At 40.5% G+C, this 15,000-nt stretch overlaps 1 protein-coding gene across 2 annotated transcripts in view; it reads right to left on the bottom strand.

Annotated features, from left to right (window-relative positions):
* Window positions 1-15,000, bottom strand: part of LOC143033404 (zwei Ig domain protein zig-8-like) — a gene marked incomplete in the record, with an annotated part of 856,967 nt that overhangs the window by 616,034 nt on the left and 225,933 nt on the right. For both annotated transcript variants that reach the window (XM_076198788.1, XM_076198789.1), the window contains 1 exon segment: window positions 12,030-12,069.

The raw sequence follows: 15,000 nt of genomic DNA, 5'->3' as shown, positions 1-15,000 counted from the left end.
CGATCAAGCCCGTTTTTCTTGGGCGCACGCGGACTCTGTAATGGTAATGGCAAAACAAATTCAACTTCGGTGTCCGCACCGAATGACCCGTTTTTCATGGATCCACGCGGACATGGTAATGGCAAATGGCAATGGTAACGGTAATGGTAACGCAAATCCTATCGCTCCTCCGGCCTTGGGATCTTGAGGAGAAAAGCAAATTATAACAAAATTTCTTCGGCGACGAGCGGTTCCTTCTAATCCTTCGACGACTACGCAAGTCGTGGAGGGGCACTACCCCTCCAGCCTCGCCCCGACGAAGTCCCCTTGCCTTGGCTTCGCCGGGTCTAAGGAATCCGCTCTGCTAGGGCTGGGGGATGCCTACCTTACATACTCAGTATGGCATATTATCCCCTTCCTGTCGCTTCCTAGCGCATGTTTCGCCGTTTCCGGAGGTCGTCGTCCCCGCGTCGCCACCGCTAAAGGTCGCGGAGGGGTGCCCAGTCTTCTCGGTCGAAGTAGCTTCTGCCGGGCACGATTGTCCCGAGGTCCGGGCAGACAGGTCTACTCTGCTTGGTCCCAGACGGCAACGACGCAGATGACGAGCCCGCGCGCGCCCACACACACGCACACACACACGACTCGTGGCACAGCGGTTCGAGTTCCCGGCTACCACTACGGCTGTCCGGGCTCGAACCTCGAACAGAGCTGAAATAATTTCAGTATCGCTGCGATGCGAGTTGTCACTCCAACTCTTGTGGCCGGTGAGTTGTGTGTGCCTCTCTTAAATTCCAAGTATCTGCCCCATACAAAACCGTCGACATAATCACCCCTTCATACAATCTCCCTTTTGCATTCATTGCCACATGCCTATTTCTCATGACTTTTTAATCGCCCAAAGCATTTAATCGTTTCTCTCAATCTACAATTTACCTCTACCTCCACTCCTCCCTTTCCTGCCACATGCGACCCCAAATACTCAAAGCTCTCACTTCCTCCAGCCTCTCTCCATTTAGACTTCCAACTCTCTGCCAGCCTCTACCCTTGTACATCTCATCGCCCACATTTACCTTCAATTTTCTCCTATCGCATGCCTTTCCAAACTCCATAACTAACTCCCTTAAGCCCCTTTGATCCTACCACAAGCGCATTGTCGTTAGCAAACAATAACTGACCTATCTCAATTTTCTCCATTTTTTTTAACCATTTCCCTCGCCTTTACCTCCCGCAGCACCACATCCATGCACACATTGAACAGCCATGGCGACATAACACATCCCTGACGCAGTCCCAGCTTTACCTCAAACCATTCACTACTTCCATTTCCCATTCTGACACAGGGTCTACTACTCTCGTATAAATCTTGACTGCCTTAACAACTTTCCCCAATCTCATTTATCTGCAAAACCTCCCACAGTGCCTTCCTGTCTACCCTGTCAGCCTTACCACAAAATTCTGATTCGCGCAACCCCTGTCTTTCCGAAACCCACACTGTTTCTTATCAATTACTCCCTCTGTTCTTCTCCTAATTCTCTCAAACCCCGCCCATAATCCTTCCCAACTACAGTCAACAAACTGATCCCTCTGAAAATACTACACTCACATTTACCCCCTTTGCCCTTGTAAAACGGAACTATATGGACACTCCTCCAGTCCTCAGGTACTTTACCCTCCCTTAAACACACAATCTCACTAATCAGTCCACTATTACTGTACCTCCCTTCTTCATACACTCCACATAAACCCCATCTAACCCAGGTGCCTTAGCTGTTCTCATCTTTTTCAGAGATACTTGCACCCCATCTTTTCTTATTTCTTCTCTATTTTTGTCAACCATCACCATCATTTTCTTAGCGTCTCCCACTGCTATCACCAATCCCTCCATATCTTCCACCACATTCAACAGTTCTCTAGAATACTCCACCCCTTCTTCCACTTAACACCTTTTCCGCTAAGATCTGTCCATCTGCGTCTTTCATTTTTTCTTCTCTATTTAACTCGCCTTCCCTTCCTCTATTAACTTCCTTCCAAAACATATTTTATTTCTTTCAAAATTTGCTGTTACTTTTCCCTCATTTTACAGTATATCTACTCTCCTTTTTGTCTCCTTTATCTTCTGAATATACCCACATAGACAAACCTATATACACAGCCATTTCATAGGGAGTCGTACCCATGCATACCCATAAGACACACACACACAGACATGCACACACACACACACACACACACACACACACACACACACACACACAAATGCACACATACTCACACAAGTACACACACACATACACGCACACGCACAAGTATACACACACGCATACAAGTACACACACACATACACACACACACACACAAGTACACACACAAACACACGCACACACATACACAAACACACGCACACACGCACACACATACACACACACAGACATGCACACACACACACACACACACATACTCACACAAATACACACACACATACACGCACAAGTACACACACACGCATACAAGTACACACACACATACACACACACACACGCACACAAGTACACACACATACACACACAAACACACGCACACACATATACAAACACACGCACACACAAACACACACACACACACACACACACACAAGCACTCTCACACACACACACACACACACACAAACACACACACACACGCACACAAGTACACACACACACACACACGCACACAAGTACACATACACACACACGCACACAAGTACACACACACACAAACACACGCACACACATACACAAAAACACACGCACACACAAACATACACACAAGCACTCTCACACACACATAGACGCACGCAAACACACACGTACACAAATACACACACAGACGCACGTACACACAAACACGCGCGCGCGCACACACACACGCATACACACACACCATATAATTAAGAGTGTTACCTTCAGAATATAGAATTATATTATTTTTTAATTTGTTAGCTTAACACCTAAATCATTAGACGATAAGTAATTTAATATATAATGCATTGATTCACCTTAACCAACAACTTAACGATAGGGAGGGAGAGGGAGGGAGGAAGAGAGGGAGGGAGGGAGGGAGAGAGAGAGAGAGAGGGAGAGAGAAAGCGATCCAGAAAAAAAAGGCTACAAATATGTTTTGACGTCACAGCAATTAAGTCTTGTGTACCTGAACTTCTATCAATTTCGTAGAAGGTCTCGTTTCGGGGAATCCTGTCCTCTCTGATGGCGGCGCCTCCGCCTCCTCCTCCTCCTTCTTCTCCTCCTCCTCCTCTTCTTCCTCCGCCATCAAAAGAGACTGAAGGAGGTGCTGGTCAATGCATAGCATCCCGTCATCATTTGCTTTCCTTTATTGCATCGCCCCGTTCCGAGAAAACCGTCGTATATGAAGTAATAGCCTGTTGTATCAGTGGTAAGCTTTGAGAAACGAGAGCCTGGTTTGAACGAGCGACGTCAAGTTTAGGGCACACAGGCGTTAACCACTACACCAGCAAGCGGTGTGTGTGTGTGTGTGTGTGTGTGTGTGTGTGTGTGTGTGTGTGTGTGTGTGTGTGTGTGTGTGTGTGTGTGTGTGTGCGTGTGTGTGATTCACCTTGGTCTTTGGATCACGTGTTGGACTCTTGATCGACAGCTATTTCCCTCCCGCAAGAGAGCTCAGAGCTCGTATGACCGATCTATGGGTAATGCTATGACCTTACACGCACACACACACCCAACTCCCCGCCCACGAGTCGGAGTAACGACTCGAAGCGCAGCGATACTGAAATAATTTCAGCCCTGGGCAGGATTCGAGCCAGGTACCGCCGGCACCGCCGTACTGACAGCCTGGGACTCCACCAACCGCGCCACCGAGTGTGTGTGTGTGTGTGTGTGTGTGTGTGTGTGTGTGTGTGTGTGTGTGTGTGTGTGTGTATTTAACTATTTACCTAACTTTCTGTACAGCAAAGGAGCAACACTCGTTGGGTCTCCTCTCCTACATTCCTATTCATCATACCTGACGTGTGTGTGTGCGTCTTTGTATGCATGGGGATGGAAACGCACATGTTTGTGTACGTATGTGTAAACGCACATGATTGTGTGCGTATGTGAACTAATGCGTTGTCTGCACATGCGTACTATGGATGACTATTTCAACGATTCTTTTCTTTCTACTAAACATAACGAGTAAGAAATTTATTTCCAATGCTCTTCTAAAGTTTAGCACATTTCACCAAATACAAAACGACAACTGGTCCTTGCGCTCCAAAGAGTCCGTTCAAGGTGGGGCTGAATCGGGAATTCCCCCAAGTGCGACGTTGCCAATCTGACCAATTATCGGATCGTCACTGTAACATGTCACCCAGTGACACCTCGACGTGGCAACATGGAAGGGAAAAAGCGCTATTGCCACGTGTCACAGAAGTAATTAGAACCGTTGTTATAATCCAAAAAAATATATTCATTGTACTAAACAGCTTCCTTTGCTATATACAGAATAAAAAAAATTAAATAATACATATATGGGAAATGAAAGAGAGTACAGACTATATCTTCTCCCCGCCCCTTTTTTATCTGTTACCAAAGTTATTGTTATAAGCCTAACAGTTGCCTAACAAACAAATAGATAAATTTTTAAGTAAATGAATAAATGAAAAATAAATATATAGATAAATCAAGAAAGAAAGAGAAAGAAAGAAAATTGGACTTTCATTGGCAATGCTACAAAAAAAAAAAAAAAAAAAAAATCTCTCCACACTCGTAAGAAATGGGTCCCTATCTAGTCTTCCCTAAAGTCATTTAGAGTCATGAGTATATAATGATGACACATTACGCTTGATGTGAGACACTATGGCCCCGTTTCATACTAGCGGTGTCAACCGCAGCGGTTCAGTTACAATATAAGTCAATGGAGGCGTTTACATAAAACCGCGCAGTTTTCCTTGACTATGCGATACCGCCGCGGTTCAAACAGCTAGTGTAAACATGGCCTAAAAATAGATAAATAAATAATAATAAAAGAGAGAGAGAGAGAGAGAGAGAGAGAGAGAGAGAGAGAGAGAGAGAGAGAGAGAGAGAGAGAGAGAGAGAGAGAGAGAGAGAGAGAGAGAGAGAGAGGAGGAGGAGGTCTGTGCGCCATTTGCAAATAACCTAATACCAAATACCAGTCCTGCCAGTCCGCCGGATCTCACATTTCAAAAAAGTCGAGTACCAAAGGCACCGTCGTATCAAATCCAGGATTACAGAAACTTTGAAAACCCACTAGCAGTGACACGTGGATTTTTTTTTTTTTTTTTTTTTACAAATATAACTTTGTCAATACTTTCAAAACCTTAACATTATACGCACGGTGTAATATTGTTCTTGTTCTATAAATTATGTCTCTATATATATATATATATCCACATCAACATTTGCAGGTACATACGAGTATTATTATATAATATAATCTTTTTCTATTCGTTTATTACCCTACGAAATGTATCCCAAATGTATCCAACATAATGCATCTCCCCTAGTGGATAGAAACAATGATCAACTACAGTTCATAACAACCAAACCTTTAGATAGGAACAATGATAAACTACAGTTCATAACAGCCAAACCTTTAGAATTAGAATCTAACTCTATCCCATTCTAAGATTATATGTAGAACGAACAAAACCTTCTTAATTAAACTTCCTTAACCTCTTCTTAGATTTTTTGTTTCGTTTTGTCCCTTGTCTCTTATCTCATCTCTTATCTTAATCAATCTCAACTTCCTTCCTCGTCTTTTCCTTCACCTTCTCCTTCCATCTCTTATCTCTACTCTTCCTCCTCCCCCTCCTCCTCCTCCTTCTCCCTCACCTTTTCCTTACATTTCTTATCCTCCTCTTCCTCCACCACCTCTTCATCACCCTCCCCCTCCCTCTCCTCCTCTTTCTCTCTCGTCTTCTCCTCTTCCTTCATTTTCTCCCTCCTTCTATTACCCTCTTCTTCCTTTACCACCTCTATGTTATCTCCTCCAGTCACATTTATCGTTTACCAAAACATTTGTGTCTTCCAATGTTACTGTCTTCCTTTCCAAGCAATTTCACACTTCATTTTTGGTTTGTCTTTTCTTGTCATTCGTTGTCGCCTTCCCTCGTCCATATTTCTGTGGCACATGTGGAAAGAAATCTAATGTGAGGGTGTGTGGATATATGTGTGTATATATATATATATATATATATATATATATATATATATATATATTATATATATATATATCATATATATATATTTTATATATATATTACATATATATATATATATATATATATATATATATATTGCTTTCCATGTCAAGTCACCTCACCATCAAACCGACATTCTTGTAAAGACGATATTAGTGTGTGTGAGACCAAGCGAACTCCACACTTATGAACGCCACGAAACTAATTCATTCTCCTTCCCATGCACGTTCACACAGTGGAAGTCTCCAACCAAGTACAGAAGGTTTCCGAATTTCTCAAGTTGGACGACTTGCCCGAGTTCCTGAATTATTCAAGCACACCCCGGAGTTCGAACACGAAGATTGCTCATTCCACGGTTCCCATTGTCACTACTGAATACCAGGGTCCCTTTTCCCCTTTACAAATGACTGTACGAACCCCCCCACCCGAGCGGCGCGTCCACCAGGAGAGACAACGGGGCCTTCCAAAAAGTTTCATTTGTTTTTATTTATTTTTCGCGCTCGGGCCAAGTCTATAATAGAGGCGTAGTGATCATTAGGAGTGAGTGCCCGCGGGATTTGGATCATTATTCCTTCATTCTTATTTCTTGACCTGCGCCCCATTATCACCGACTGCAAATAACGATTCTTTCTCGTGCAGTAGGAATGGATACAGCCAAGATAATGAATACAAGATCGAGCGGGTGCCAAGGAAAGCAATGAAATTTGGGAATTTATATATATACGGTATGTAGGTACATTATATATATATATATATATATAGATATATATATATATATATATATTAGTTTTCGTACAGTGTGAGTGTGTGTATACCTGCGTGTGCGCGTATGTATATATATATGTGCAAGCGCGTGAATATGTGCGTGACTGAAAGCAAGAGAAAGTAAAAAGGAAAGAAAAGAGGAAAGAGAAAAGCGAAGACCGAAAGAAAAAGAAAAAAAAAGAAAGAAAAAGAGAAAGAAAAGGTAAAAGAAAGAGGAGAAATAGAGCAACACACACACGCGCGCACACACACAGAAAAAGAGAGAGGGGGGCGATATAGGATAGACAAACAGACAGATAAACGAGATAGAATGAAAGAAAGAAGAAAGAGAAAGAGAGCGAGAGCGAGAGAGAATGGTTAAAAAAAAAAGAAAAAAAAGTGAAAGCATTTTGGTACTTGAAATGCAATAACTACCCGTACAGGATGGAAATCCACGACTGGTACTGCAGACGGCAGGTTTACAGCGGCAGCAGCAGCAGCAGCATAAAAACTGCAGAAGGGGTGACAGCTACGATGTAGGTTGTAGCTCGACTGTCAGGACAGCTGGCATGGCTGATCGGGACAGCTGGGGGCGGGGTGGGGGGAGGGGGCAGATGGCTAAGGTAAAAACGTTTGTCTCACTACTCCATGTTATTTTTTCTTTCTAATCTATTTTTTTTTCATCTATTATTTTTTTTTATACTGGGTTGTGAAAATAAGGTTCTGTTTAACGGGTGAAGAGATTGGGCCTAAAAGATGTTATTAACTGAATTGTTGTTTGTTGTTTGTTATCCCCTAATTTATTATAACAAACAACTAACATTTCACTGAATAAAACAAACTTTCACACAACTGAAAAAAAAAAATTAATATCGCTGACGGAAACAAACACTTAACTATTACACTGGATTTTACATTTTTATATCTTTGGCAACAAATCTATAATTAATCTATTTCAAAGAAAAATAATTTGTAAAATAATAACTATTAAAAGATGAAATAATTTTCGTGGCTGGGAAAAGACTTCATTTGTATGAGAACATCCATTTCTAGAATCAGTCTCAAGCCAACGCTTCTCGAGCCCCTAACATCTCCCATTCTGTCACCGTTTACCCCAAACGCAAACAAAGAAATTACATTTCAACCTTTTCATTCAGCTAGCGCGCGCACGGGCGTGTGTGTGTATGTGTGTGTGTGTGTGTGTGTGTGTGTGTGTGTGTGTGTGTGTGTGTGTGTGTGTGTGTGTGTGTGTGTGTGTGTGTGTGTGCGTGTGTGTGTCTGTGCGCCTGTGTCTACAAATAATACACGACGACGCACACACATACATACACACATAATGTACATACATAGATACTGTATACATCTATCTACATACGCATACCAAGAGCTTTCCCCCCTTTACAAAAGATATAACCATGTCAAAAGGCATAAATCCACTCCCACTCATTTCATTCTCACCTCTTCCACTCCCATCCACCACCCTTTCACTCCTTTCATATTGGCTCCTCATGGATGACGGGTCATAACCCCTCCCCCCGTCTCCGTTCTTTATGCAAATAAAAAGAGAAGGCGGGGAGAAATCCTTTCGTACTGCGTGAAGATATTCACACATAAACACTCCCTAACACCCCCCACCCACCCCTACTTCCTTGCATCACAGTATCAACTATACACAGTCATTCTCCACTCACCCCTATCAACTGCCTTCTCCCTTTCTTGCCCAACAGATATTCCTCTCTTGCTCAACGCCCTTTTCATCCCATCCATTCTTCTCATCACCTGTCGTCCCTTCAAGTTCACTCACCCCATCTGTGTCTTCCACACATCTTTTACCTTCAACTTTCTCCTATCGCACACCCTCACAAACTCATTAACTCCCTTAATCCCACTTCTGACCCTGTCACAAGCGCAGTGTCGTCAGCAAACAACAACTGGCTTATCTCTCACTTTTCTCCATTTTCTTTAACCATTTTCAGTCCCCTTCCCATTACCCTCTCCTTTACCTCCCACACCACCCCATCCATCTACACATTTAACAGCCATGGCGACATGACAACCCTGAAGCAGCCCCATCTTTACCTCAAACCACACGTTCTCTCCATTTCTAATTCTAACGCAGGCTCTAATACTCTCGTAAAAACTCTTGACTGAACTTAACAGCTTTCCCCCAATCCCAAATATCTGCAAAACCTCCCATAGTCCCTTCCTTTCTACCCTGTCATAAGTCTTTTCCAAACCCACAAAAGGTTCCCAAAAAACATCATTACCTTTTCCTAAAGCTTTCTCACATATCTGTCTTACTCCAGGAATCTGGTCCACACAACCCCTACCTTTCCTAACCCAACACTGTTCCTCACCAATTACTCCCTCAGTTCTTCTCTTAATTCTCTCAATTAAAACCCTTCCATAAGCCTTCCTAACTACACTCAACAAACTGATCCCTCTGAAACTACTACACTCACATTTGACCCCTTTTTCTTCGTACAGCGGAACTACACAGGCACTCCTCCTACACTCTACCCTCCCTTTGACACGCATTAAATAACCTCACTAGCAAGTCCACTATGACTATACCTACCTTTTTCAGACACTCTGTATGATCACCCAGCTAAACCAGGTGCCTTACCTGCTATTATCATTTTCATAACCATCTGCACCTCATCGTTTCTTATTTCTCCTCCATTTTCCTCAACTATTGCTGTCATTTTCTTAGCGCCTCCCACTACTATCCCTAATCCCTCCCTATCCTCATCCACATTTAACAGCTCCCTAAAATCCTCTGCCCATCTTCCCCTTACCACCCCTTCCATTATCATCTGCGCCTTTTACCCTTTCTTCTCCACTTGACTCGCCCAATTTCCTTCCAAAACATATTTCTATTACTTTTAAAAAGACCTTTCATACTCCTTCCCCATTTTACATATACTCTCCTTTTTGCCTCCTTTATCTTATATTTTGCTTTTTTTTTATACCAAGTCAGTGAATGCTCGTTTATTTTCTTTTATATCATCTCACCACTCACTATCCTTCCTTCCATTTCCTCCCATCTTCCTTGTTCCACATACAATCTTTGCACACCTTGTCACTTCTTCTTGAAACACAACCATTCCTCCTTCACTCCTACCTTTATCTTCACCACCTCCCTCCCACACTTCTCTCAGCTTGTCCTTGTACTCCTGGTCCTTTTCCTTCTCATTTAAACGGTTTACTGCATGCACCTAATTACCTTCTGTCCTTTTCCTCTTTCTCCATCTATCCACCACTCTCAATTTAACTTCCACCAAAAATTATCTGATATTCCCCCACTCCCGTTAGAACATGGATATCCAGAACTCTTCCTACTCTACTCCTGGATACCACAACATAGTCTATTAAAACCTTTTCAATCACCCTTCCATCCACCAACCTCTTCCATGTGTACTTATGCTTGACTTTTTTTTCCTAAATACTCTGTTAGCTTTCACCAACTCTTTTTCTAAAAATCTCCACAATTAACTTTCCACTACGATTTTTACCTGACACTCCAAACTTCCCAACCACTCCGTCTATTGGTTCATCCCCTACTCTAGCATTGAGATCTCCCAGTATCACTACATTGATATTCTTCCCAAAACTCTCTGCGTATTCATTTAAATCCGTCCAAAGCGCCTCCTTTTCCTCTACACTTTTCTCACTACCAAGTTTACATTGATCCACACCTCTCTTCCCAGTTTCGCCTTCATCTACCTTGAAAAAACCTCCTTCCACCCACCACACGCTTACCTATCTCTTCATTTACTAGTATAGCCACCCCTTCCCTCCCTCGTCCTCTCCTCACTCCCGACATCTTCCCCACAACACTCCCAAATTCAAACTGAACCCTCCTTTTCAGCTTAGTTTCACTGCCAACATATCCATCTTCCTTCTCACAAACATACTTCCTATCTCTTCCCTTTTCTCATTTGTACTACACCCACACACATTAAAAGACCCAAATATTTGAGCTCTGGTTGGAAAACTCCTACATCTTATATGCCTTGACTTCTAGGAAATGTACCCGTTACAGAGGGCAGGATGCCTAGTTCCATCACAACTTCCTATTTTAGCCGCCTTTAACGACCCGAGTGGGAAAACTCGGTGGCAGTATTGTGTCTTCCCCCTACTATAAGGAGGGGGGGGTACATGAAAAATGGAAATATATATTCAGAGAAATAGTACAGGACAGTATCATGAAAGGGAGGGCAGCAGAACGGATAGACGACAGTCACAATAATATAAAGTAGCATAATTTATCTATGAATAGATAATTTCTTTATCACAGACAAAACGATGTATGGCTCTGGTCCGTAGGGTCACCCCATATAGACCCTAAAATATCAGATGCATGCAACTGAGTAGATTTTACCGTGCAATAACATGTAGCCAATATCCCACATTATATATATATATATTAGTATTTTTGTACTTATATCTACCTTTGTGCATATATATATATATATATATATATATATATATATATATATATATATATATATATATATATATATATATATACATTCACCTAAAATCACAAAAGTCTCTCATACTATATCAGACCTACGATCAAACAACCAAGCCACTTTCCTCTCCCGTCTCTCCTCTTCCTGACTACTCTGTAGCTCCATACACATGCTCCACCGCTTCCTCTGTTACGAGACTTGTTTCCGTTTATGCCTAGCTTATCACTATGGCCTCCAAGCATTACTCTGCTGCTTTGTCTGAAACTTGATATTAAGTTTCTTCGTCGCACTATGTTAATATTCACATTCACATGCATGCGAAGATGTATATATGCACAAATGCATATCCTTTTTCTAATGGGTGTCTAACAATAAATTTTTTGTCTTTGTTACTGTCTGAGGACGTAATACACGAAAGTACTTGAGCCTTCAAGTTACTTTTCTTTTGCGGTAGTTCCACATACTCATTCTATGAACATCAGTCTTTTTCTTATTGAATGTTGGTTTTGTAAATGTGCATACGTAAATATTTTAAATTGTGATATTACCTTTATCAAAACATGGGACCTCATGAGCCAATGTTCTTCCCGTTTACTACAAAATGAAGTTAAACTTACCTGATAGAAGAGTCTTGTGCGGACAATATGAGGATAAAATCTGAAAGAAAAAAAGATATTTATCTCATAAATATATTTGAAAAATCAACATTTCATTTGAAAAGAAATCTATATTTACCAATATTTTTAAACACACAAGCGCGCACACACACACAACAAGCACAATTTAGTTTAGTTTACTGATCAAGTTATAAAATACAACATAATACATCATATAACTTTAAGTTAGTATCCAGTACACAAGTTAATCTACAAATTATACCGTACATACACATACACTCACACGCACGCACACACCACAAAAAAAAACACGCGCACACACAAACACGCATGCACATTATGCAGAGTTTAGGTTATTGACCAAATTATAGTGTATAAAGTAATGCTTTATACAACTTTTATACATACACACATACACAAAAAAAAAACACACACACAAACACGCATACATGACATGCACACATTGCACAGTTTAAGTTAGTTTATTGACCAAATTATAGTATATAACATAATACATTATACAATTTTCTTAAAGTTGTATGGTCTAGTATACAAGTCAATCTACAAATCATAATGTATATACACAAACACACACACACATACACACACACGAACATATTCTTATGTGATGGCTCTTTCTGAGCGGCTCACAAAACTGCCTCAAATGATCCAAGACAACCGGTTGTCAACATACTTTCCCAAACTTAGAGCTCTTAAGGTCCTATCTCTATCAAGTCTTCGCCTGGGTGCCTGAGTGTGCAGGTAGTCATTTACAAGATTATTTCCAAGGTTACACACGCGATATCTGTGCTTTACGTGGAAGAGACTACTTCATCTTTCTTTTTAGTTCTCTTGTCTCTGTTTGTTTCATTATGTCTTGCGCTTAAGATCGCTTTTTTATGCACTTTGAGAAAAAAGAAAAGGGTAAACCTATATCATTTTGGTCTTTGTGTCCCTAAACTGAATATTTGGTTGATATTAAAAATACAAGTGTCTCCAAAGAGAGCCATCTTAAAGAAAAACTCATCTGAGAACTTACGGTGGTATTCTTTAAAAAAAAAAAAAAAAAAAAAAAAAAAAATCCTTATATGAATATTATATGAATCCTTGAAAGGGAAATATTTATTTAAGGAAATAATTTTTTTAAGAATACCACCGTACGATGGTATTCTTAAAAAAATCCTTATATAAATCTTTCCTTTCCAAGGATTTATATAAGATTTATATAAAGATTTTTTTTTTTTTTTAGAATATCACCGTTAAACACCTTCATGACAAGGTCTCAAACGAAGCTGTATAAAATCCCAGAGATCTAGTCAGAGAAAAAATATTTCTTTATTTCAGAATTTCTTTCGCATACGATCGCTTCTTGATACATTTTGAGTAAAAAGAAAGAAAGAAAGAAAAAAGAAGAAGAAGAAGACGAAGAAGTAGAAGACGAAGAAGACAAAGAAGAAGAAGAAGACAAAGAAGAAGAAGAAGACAAAGAAGAAGTAGAAGAAGAAGTAGAAGACAAAGAAGAAGAAGAAGAAGAAGACAAAGAAGACAAAGAAGAAACAGAAAGAAAGACAGAGCATGAACGTACCGATCGGGTTAATACTTTGTCCCTTGAAAGGACAATATTGATGTCTTTTGGGACTTTAAGCTCTGCTAACGTAGACGATTTAATTAAGCACTGACAAACTTCAACGCAATACCAGTTTAACTACTAACATAATCGAACTAGTTTGACCAAACTACCTCGTCTAAACTATCTCGATTAATCCTTCCCTGTGTTCTATGCCTTTAGGCACACCGAGAACAAAATAGAATAAAATAAGATAAAATAAGCAAATAAAATTGACTAATAAAAATAGTGAAATAAGATTAATACGAACAAAATACACAAAAATAAAAAATAAAATGAAAATAATTATATAACAAAAATAAATAAAAATAAATGCACAAAATTAAAATAATCAAGTAAACGAAACAAAACTAAACAAAAAATAAAAATAATCCTTCCCAACCAAAACAAAACACACAGAAAAAATGAAAAACAAAGACCAAAAAAATACACAAAATAATCATAATTATCAAGCAAATGAAAAAAGAAAACAAATACCCAGAAAATAAAACCACAAAAAAATATGTAAATCCGGAGATGGATTCTTCGGTTGTTGGGCCAGAGAAGGAGGACGAACTCAAGAAGGAGAAGGAGAAGGAGGAGGAGGAGGAGGAGGAGGAGGAATAGGAGGAGGAGGGATGAGGAGGAGGAGGAGTAGGATGAGGAGTAGGAGGAGGGATGAGAAGGAGGAGGAGGAGGAGGATAGAGGAGGAGGAGGACCATGAGCATCCGCCGTCTTCGACAAACGAAACAAATCCGGCGGATAACAGGATGGAGGCGATCACAATGAAGGACCTCAAGTGGAGGAATGAAATTCAAAAGAACAACAATAATTCTTGGCTGCAACATCCCATTATAAAAGAAATAAACAGAGAGAGAGTAGACAGAGACACAGGGACAGAAACTGAGAGACAGAGAGAGACAGAGAGATTAAAAAAAAAAAAAACAATTCCAGTTTCGGGTCTGATATAAAATAATGAATTTAATATAAAAATATAATTAAATAATCAGGTCCATACAAAAAAGGCATAATAATATTCAATAGGAATATTTCAACAAATCAATAGAAAATGAAACACGTGTAAATAGGATTAATGCAAATAGTATTGTTAGTGTATGACTGTGAATGTGTGATTCACCATGGTTTTGGATCACGTGTTGGACTCGTGATCGACAGCTACTTCCCTCTTGGAAAAGAGCTCAGAGCTCATATATGACCGATCTATGGATAATGCTGTGGCCTTACACACACACACACACCCAACTCCCCGCACATGAGAGTTGGATTAACAACCCGCTGCGCATCGATACTGAAATTATTTCAGTCCTGGGCGGGATTCGAACACGGACCGTCGTGGTGGCAGC

The sequence above is a fragment of the Oratosquilla oratoria genome, chromosome 15, assembly GCF_046742065.1.
Source record: "Oratosquilla oratoria isolate Oo_2021 chromosome 15, ASM4674206v1, whole genome shotgun sequence".
Classification (NCBI taxonomy): Eukaryota; Metazoa; Arthropoda; class Malacostraca; order Stomatopoda; family Squillidae; genus Oratosquilla; species Oratosquilla oratoria.
The sequence above is the reverse complement of the archived record's forward strand: the minus strand, read 5'-3'. Positions and strand labels throughout refer to the sequence as shown.